The 6611-nt window shown below is 50.4% G+C and overlaps 1 pseudogene; it reads right to left on the bottom strand.

The window, feature by feature from the left end:
* Nucleotides 1-415: 415 nt before the first annotated feature.
* LOC112916503 (tetraspanin-17 pseudogene) lies at nucleotides 416-6411 on the bottom strand (annotated as a pseudogene).
* Nucleotides 6412-6611: the final 200 nt, after the last annotated feature.

Genomic DNA, 6611 nt, shown 5'->3' with positions numbered 1-6611 from the left:
GGCTGTGTCCCAGGCAACAGCAGGCCCCAACCCTACCCCGCACAGCCTTGCATAGAGAAGTGTGTCTTAGCCTAGGTGGGGACATGGTAGACTGCTCCCACCCCACCTGGCTACACCCTCTTTGCTGTGCTCTTCCCAGGCCCCTGGAGAGCCTGCCACCCAACAACAGCTGAGATGGTGGCTCTTTGTGCACACTCATGTAGGCATACCCACCCTCCATGCACACAGCTCTAAGCCAGGCAAAGACACATAGCTTTCTCCATGGGCATGCAGCACATCCATACTCAACCCGTATAGAGCTCAGGTTCAAGCAGAAACACCTGTGTCCTTGCACAGTGGCAGAGGATGTGTATGTGTGTGTGGGGTGGTCCCTGGGTGGGCCAGGCAGGTGGCCACGGCCACTGTGGTAGTCTTGTCAGTCAGCCTTCAATGTCTTGATGTTATCCACAAGGTTCTAGGCTAGAGAGATACCAAAGATCTGGAGGAGGGTGATGCCCACGAGGACCCCAGCCATAACAATCAGGTTTTCCTGCAGCCACTTCTCAAACTGGCCGATGCCACAGCCTTTGGTGTGGATGGAGCCCTGCTGCTCCAGCTCCAGTCCAGCTGACAGCCTAGCACACTAGGTGTTAAGGACACCTACGGCAGGGTCCCTGTCGCAGCAGGAAGGGCACGCTGCAGTGCTCCTGACTGGGGCTCAACTCAGCGCAGCTGAAATAAATACCGAGGCTCCAGTCATTAGGTCCCCGGGCTCAGCAGCAAGATGGATATTCCTGAGCGAGGTCAGTGAGGTTCTGGAGGTCAGCACTGGCCCGGTAGGCCTTGACGTTGTTGCTCATGAGGAAGAAAATGAGCTGCTTTCAAATCCAGCCCTTGACTACGAATGCCAGGACCCCTGCTGCCCGCTCCAGGAAGAGATGGGGAGCCCTGAGGACGACTGGAACAGGAAGGTCATCTCCCCAAGTGCCTGCAGCATCAACAGCACACCTCCCATCACTCGCAACAGCCACCCCGGCTGCAGGCCTCCCCAATGTGTCAGTGGCCGGGGACACCGCCCGCCCCCCAGGCCCACGGCCTCCCGACCCACCCCCCGCCCAAACTTTTCTAAGATTTTCTTTATTTGAGAGAGAGCGCAAGCAAGGAGAGCGGGAGAGGGAGAAGCAGACTCCCTGCTGAGCAGGGACCCTGGCATGGGTCTCTATCTGGGCACCAGATCCTGACCCCAGCTGACCTTGCTTAACCCACGGAGCCCCCCCGCCCCCCCCAAGGTTGAGCAGGAGTCGGACAGAGCGGCCTGAGCCCTCGGCAGCCAGGCCGCACCCCGACCCCTCGGACGTGCGCCCTGGAGGGCCTGCTGCAGGGCTCCCGCAGGGCCATGCAAGTAACTCGCCTCTGCTGGTAGCAATAGGTATTTTCTGTTCACAGCCAACCTTCCTTCCTCCCCCTCCTCCCCGTTACCTCCTCCTCCACCGCCAGCGCGCACCTGTGCACAGCTCCCCATCTCCGAGGGCTTTAGCTTTTCCTCTTCTAACAACGGCTTCCTTGTGTTCTTCACAAAACGCCTCTCAGATGCTCCAACTCGCCACCCAACCGCCACCACCCCCTTGCTCGGGGCGCCCTACGGCTTGGCTGCCCTGGCGTCAGGCAACCTCTTCTGGCACAATCGACCGTGACCCGAGTGGGGCTGGCTGGGGAGATAACATCGAGAGGCTTGGGGGCCGGCAAGCGATCAGAAGTACGCCCGCTGACTGGAGAGAAGGTTCTCCAGCCTTAGGAGGCTCAATGGGCTCTTTGAAAAGTGGAAATAGAGCCCGCCCATCGATTTCAAAGGATTATCATGAAGATGATGTGGACCGGTCTTATGGGGGGTGGGGGGGGCACCTTGCAGGCCCCGGGGACCGGGGCCCTGCTGCCCGCCTGTCAGAGAGCCAGCAGGTCTGCCTCCCTCCTGCCCAGAGGTCTGGGAGGGAGAAGGGGGAGCTCTCTGTTGGGGTGGGGGCGAGGTCTTGGGGGAACTGCAGAGTTCTTGAGGAGGGTCTATTCCGTGATCCTGCCCACCTGGGAAGAGGAGCAAAGGTGCTCTCTTAAAGCACAAGTGGGAAGCCTCCCGAGTGGGTGAGCCTATGTGTGTGCATGTGTGTGCGACCGAGTGTGTGAGCCTGTGTGCATGTATGTGTGTGTGACCAAGTGTGTGAGCCTGTGTGCATGCATGTGTGCACGACCGAGTGTGTGAGCCTGTGTGCGTGCATGTGTGTGCATGTGTGTGCGACCCAGTGTGTGAGCCTGTGTGCGTGCACGTGTGCGACGTACATCCACTCCTGCTGCACTGATCAGAGACGTGTGAGAGTCTCCAGTGTGAAGCTGCGCGCGCCGGAACTCCCATGAGAGCCTACTGACACGCTGGTGGAGAAAGGGGTGAGAGGGATGATGGAGCTGAGAACGAACAGATGGTCTTTAAAAAAAAAGTTTCCCCTAAAGCTAAAATTTTTAATTAAAAAGACTAATCTTTTTCCTTTTTAAAACCCTCTTTTTATGATAAAATATACTACACAGTGAAAACATAAAATGTGCAGCTTAATGAGTTATCAAGGTAATATCTGTGAAACCATCACTAAGGTCAACAAATTACACATGGCTAGCACCTCAGCAGTCTCCACCTGTCTCTCCAAAATCCGAAAAACCCTCCCTCTGCACAAAGGTAACCATAATGTGATGTTTATAATAATCACACTCTATTTTTTTCACTTTTTTCATCTAAGTATGCACCCTAAAGCACTGTACTTTTTTTTTCTTTTAGATTTTATTTATTTATTCATCAGAAAGACAGAGAGAGAGAGAGGCAGAGACACAGGCAGAGGGAGAAGCAGGCTCCACGCAGGGAGCTCGATGCGGGACTTGATGCTTGGACCCGGGATCACACCCTGAGCTGCAGGCAGCCGCTCAACCGCTGCGCCCCCCAGGCTCCCGGCGCAGTACTTCAGTATCGCTTGTCTGAGGGCTTAAGGTAGGTGGAAGCATCCGGTGTGAATATACATCCGTCGTCTGTCTATGCTACTGTTGATGGCATTCGGTTTGCTTCCAGGGTGGGGCTGTTATTACAAGGTATAAATACTCTTGTACATGGTTTCTGGTGTGTGTATTTCATTAGGGTGTACAGTTGGGAGTGGTATTGTGGGATGAGAGAGTATGTGAATCCCCTACTTGACTACAGAGTGTTTTCGAAGTGGATTCTCAATGTACATTTGTGGAGCATTTCTCCTTGCTCCACATCAAAACTGATAATTCTTCACTCTGAGATAATGTACTTCTCTAGAAAAAAGACTTTTAAAAAATGAAAAAATAATTGTGGTAGAATTAACAGGTTACTCTTTTTGAGTGACTTTACATGGCAAAATAAAGATCTAGTAGTTACCCTTATGCCTATTTTCCCCCCTGAAATTCTACTGGACCATGACATCTCAAATGCTAGACATGATGATCCCACACAGCATGCAATTGGTTGTTCCTATTTATCTTTTTTGACCTCAAAAACCACTTGATACATATAGTATCCAGCTTCCAAGGTGATCCCCCAATGAACTTCCACTTTTGATATTTATGTCTTTGTGTAGACTTCCCATACTGGATAAGGGCTGGTTTTGTGCCCAATTAAAGTGTCAGCATATGGGGCACCTGGGTGGCTCAGTGATTGAGCATCTGCCTTCAGCTTAGGACATGATCCCGGGTTCCTGGGATGGAATCCCACATTGGGCTCCCAGCAGGGAACCTGCTTCTCCCTCTGCCTATGGCTCTGCCTCTGTGTCTCTGATGAATAAATAAAATCTTTTTTAAAAAATTTAAAAAATAAAGTGTCAGCATATGAATTCACAAGCTAGGTAATAAAAGACATTGCTGCTTCAATACTATCCTTTTGGATCAATCACTGTAGGGAAAGTCAACTACCATATTGTAAGGATGCTCAAGCAGCACTATGGACAGGACCACATAGAAAAAGAACCCACTCGGGACGCCTGGGTGGCTCATCTGCCACCCGCACATCTGCCTTTGGCTCAGGTCGTGATCCCGGGGTCCGGGAATCAAGTCCCACATTGGGCTCCCTGCAAGGAGCCTGCTTCTCCCTCTGCCTATGGCTCTGTCTCTCTGTGTCTCTCATGAATAAATAAATAAACTAAAAAAAAAAAGAAAAAAAGAAAACCCATTTACTAACACCACCTTGCTAACCAAGTGAGTGAACCAGCTTGAAGAAGGAATCTTCAGCCTCAGTCAGGTCTTTGGTGATTTCAGTCCAGCCCGAGTTTTTCACCTTGACCTCAGAAATCATAAGGCAGACAAGCTATCCCCCTGTGCCCTGTTTGAATCCCTAATCCACAGAATCCATAAGATAATACATGATGATTGTTGTTTTAAGACACCAAGTTTGGGGATGATTTGTTACACAGCAAGAGGTAACTAACAGCACACATGACCACCTAGGAAGTGTCCTTGCCCAGAATTTGAGCCTGAATCTGAATATGCCTATATATTTAACTACAGATTTAGAAAAAACAGAAGGACAAAGGAATGTGTTAAGCAAGTGCATCACAGGGCTGCAATCAGTAAAATCCAGAATATAGGAAATTTTATAGCACGAATGACCCAATTTCTTCAGCTAGCAAATTAAGGGGGGGAAAAGATGAGGAGAGAAATCTAACATTAAGAGGGACTTAGGGGGATCCCTGGGTGGTTCAGTGGTTTAGCACCGCCTGGAGCCTAGGGCGTGATCCAGGAGACCTGGAATCGAGTCCCACATCAGGCTCCCTGCATGTAGCCTGCTTCTCCCTCTGCCTGTGTCTCTGCCTCTCTCTCTCTCTCTCTCTGTGTCTCTCATAAATAAATAAAATCTTAAAAAAAAAAGTCATTGTGTTTTAACCATTTCTCATTCCATCTGCCAGGACGTGTGTGTATCCCAAACGAAGACTGTTTCTTCAGCCCATGGCCAGGAGTAAGGAGTATGTGAAGCTGATTCACAGGGGAAATTCACGTGAGCAGGAAATAAACCTGTCTGTTTCCACAGCATAACCTAGTGTAATCTGACTCTTGCAAGAAATGTTTCAATCAAATAAAACAGATAAGCCATATTAGTATCTCAATTTATGAGACCATTGTAGAAATTTGATTACTATGATTTGGAAATTTCCCATAATAAAAAGTTTAAAGAAATAGCCTATTCACTTGAGCTCCAGAGTTATCCATTGACTCCCAAAGAGGTACAGAAAATAAGGGAGCTGGGAGGAGGGGCACCTGGGTGGCTCAGTGGTTGGGCCTCTGCCTTGGGTTCAGGTCACAATCCTGGAGTCCTGGGATGGAGTCCAGCATTGGGCTCCCCCCAGGGAGCCTGCTTCTCCCTCTGCCTGTGTCTCTGCCTCTCTCTCTCTGTATCTCTCATGAATAAATAAATAAAATCTTAAAAAAAAAAAAAAAAAGGAAGGGAGCTGGAAGGACAGAGCTGAACAATTAAGTTTAGCAAGTTAGTCCACAAAGGAGGGGTTTGAATCTGGCCTCAGGATGAAGACAACAAAACTAATCATTTCCAGTGAGAAAGATTTTTCTTCAGGAGCATTTCAACAATCCAGAGCAATATTAGGGCAAGATTCAGAGCCCTGGAGAGGTGTGGGGGGCTCTGGAGTTGGTAGCTTTGACCTCAGGTGTGAAAGGGAAAGGCGTGGCCTAAGTAGAACCATGATCTCTTCTCTGCCCGTTAGCTAAAATCACACGCAGTATCTGTCTTCACCAATTAAAACGTCTGATGTAGGGATCCCTGGGTGGCGCAGCGGTTTGGCGCCTGCCTTTGGCCCAGGGCGTGATCCTGGAGACCCAGGATCGAGTCCCACGTCGGGCTCCTGGTGCATGGAGCCTGCTTCTCCCTCTGCCTGTGTCTCTGCCTCTCTCTCTCTGTGACTGTCGTAAATGAATAAAAAAATAAAATAAATTTCCTCTTAAAAAAAAAAAAAAAAGTCTGATGTGTTCTCTGAGTCCTGGGCATTAAGTTACTGCTCGGAGCTTGGAGATGGGCTGGGAGCTGCTCGATCCGCTCGCGGGGCCTGGAGTTCCATTACTCCGAGGAATGATGCATTCCTTTGACTTACTGACAGATGGTTTTCTATCTTTCCCCTCGTCTCCCATAAAGTGCTCTAATTCACTCCTCGCGAGGCTCCAGACTGCACTGCTACCATTTGCACTGCAAGGATAGAATTTCCTGTAAGTGGAGGAGACAAAGTAAGGGAGCGAGGGCCGCCTCTCAGCACCACATCCCAGACAGTGGTGTCCAGCGGGGCCGCTTGGGTAGGGGAGGCTGGGCCGAGAGAAAGGAAAGGGGCTGACTTTGAGCCAGATCCCAACTCCAGAGCCCATGTGGCTGCCACGTGGCCCCATGGAGGGTGAAGATGGGCAGCTACGGTGGGGAAGAAAATCTCTTCGTATGAGAGAGGCAGCCGTGGCCTTGGTCACCTCCTGCCCGCCTGCCTAAAGCAGTCAAGTGAGCAGATCCTGCCTCTCATTCCATCCCCCAAACCTAGGGTGCTCCTCTCTAGGAAAAAGAAGAAAATGGATGGGTCCGTGAGGGCAGACACATC

This window comes from Vulpes vulpes, chromosome 3 (assembly GCF_048418805.1).
Source record: "Vulpes vulpes isolate BD-2025 chromosome 3, VulVul3, whole genome shotgun sequence".
NCBI lineage: Eukaryota > Metazoa > Chordata > Mammalia > Carnivora > Canidae > Vulpes > Vulpes vulpes.
This window is presented reverse-complemented; position numbering and strand designations above follow the sequence as displayed.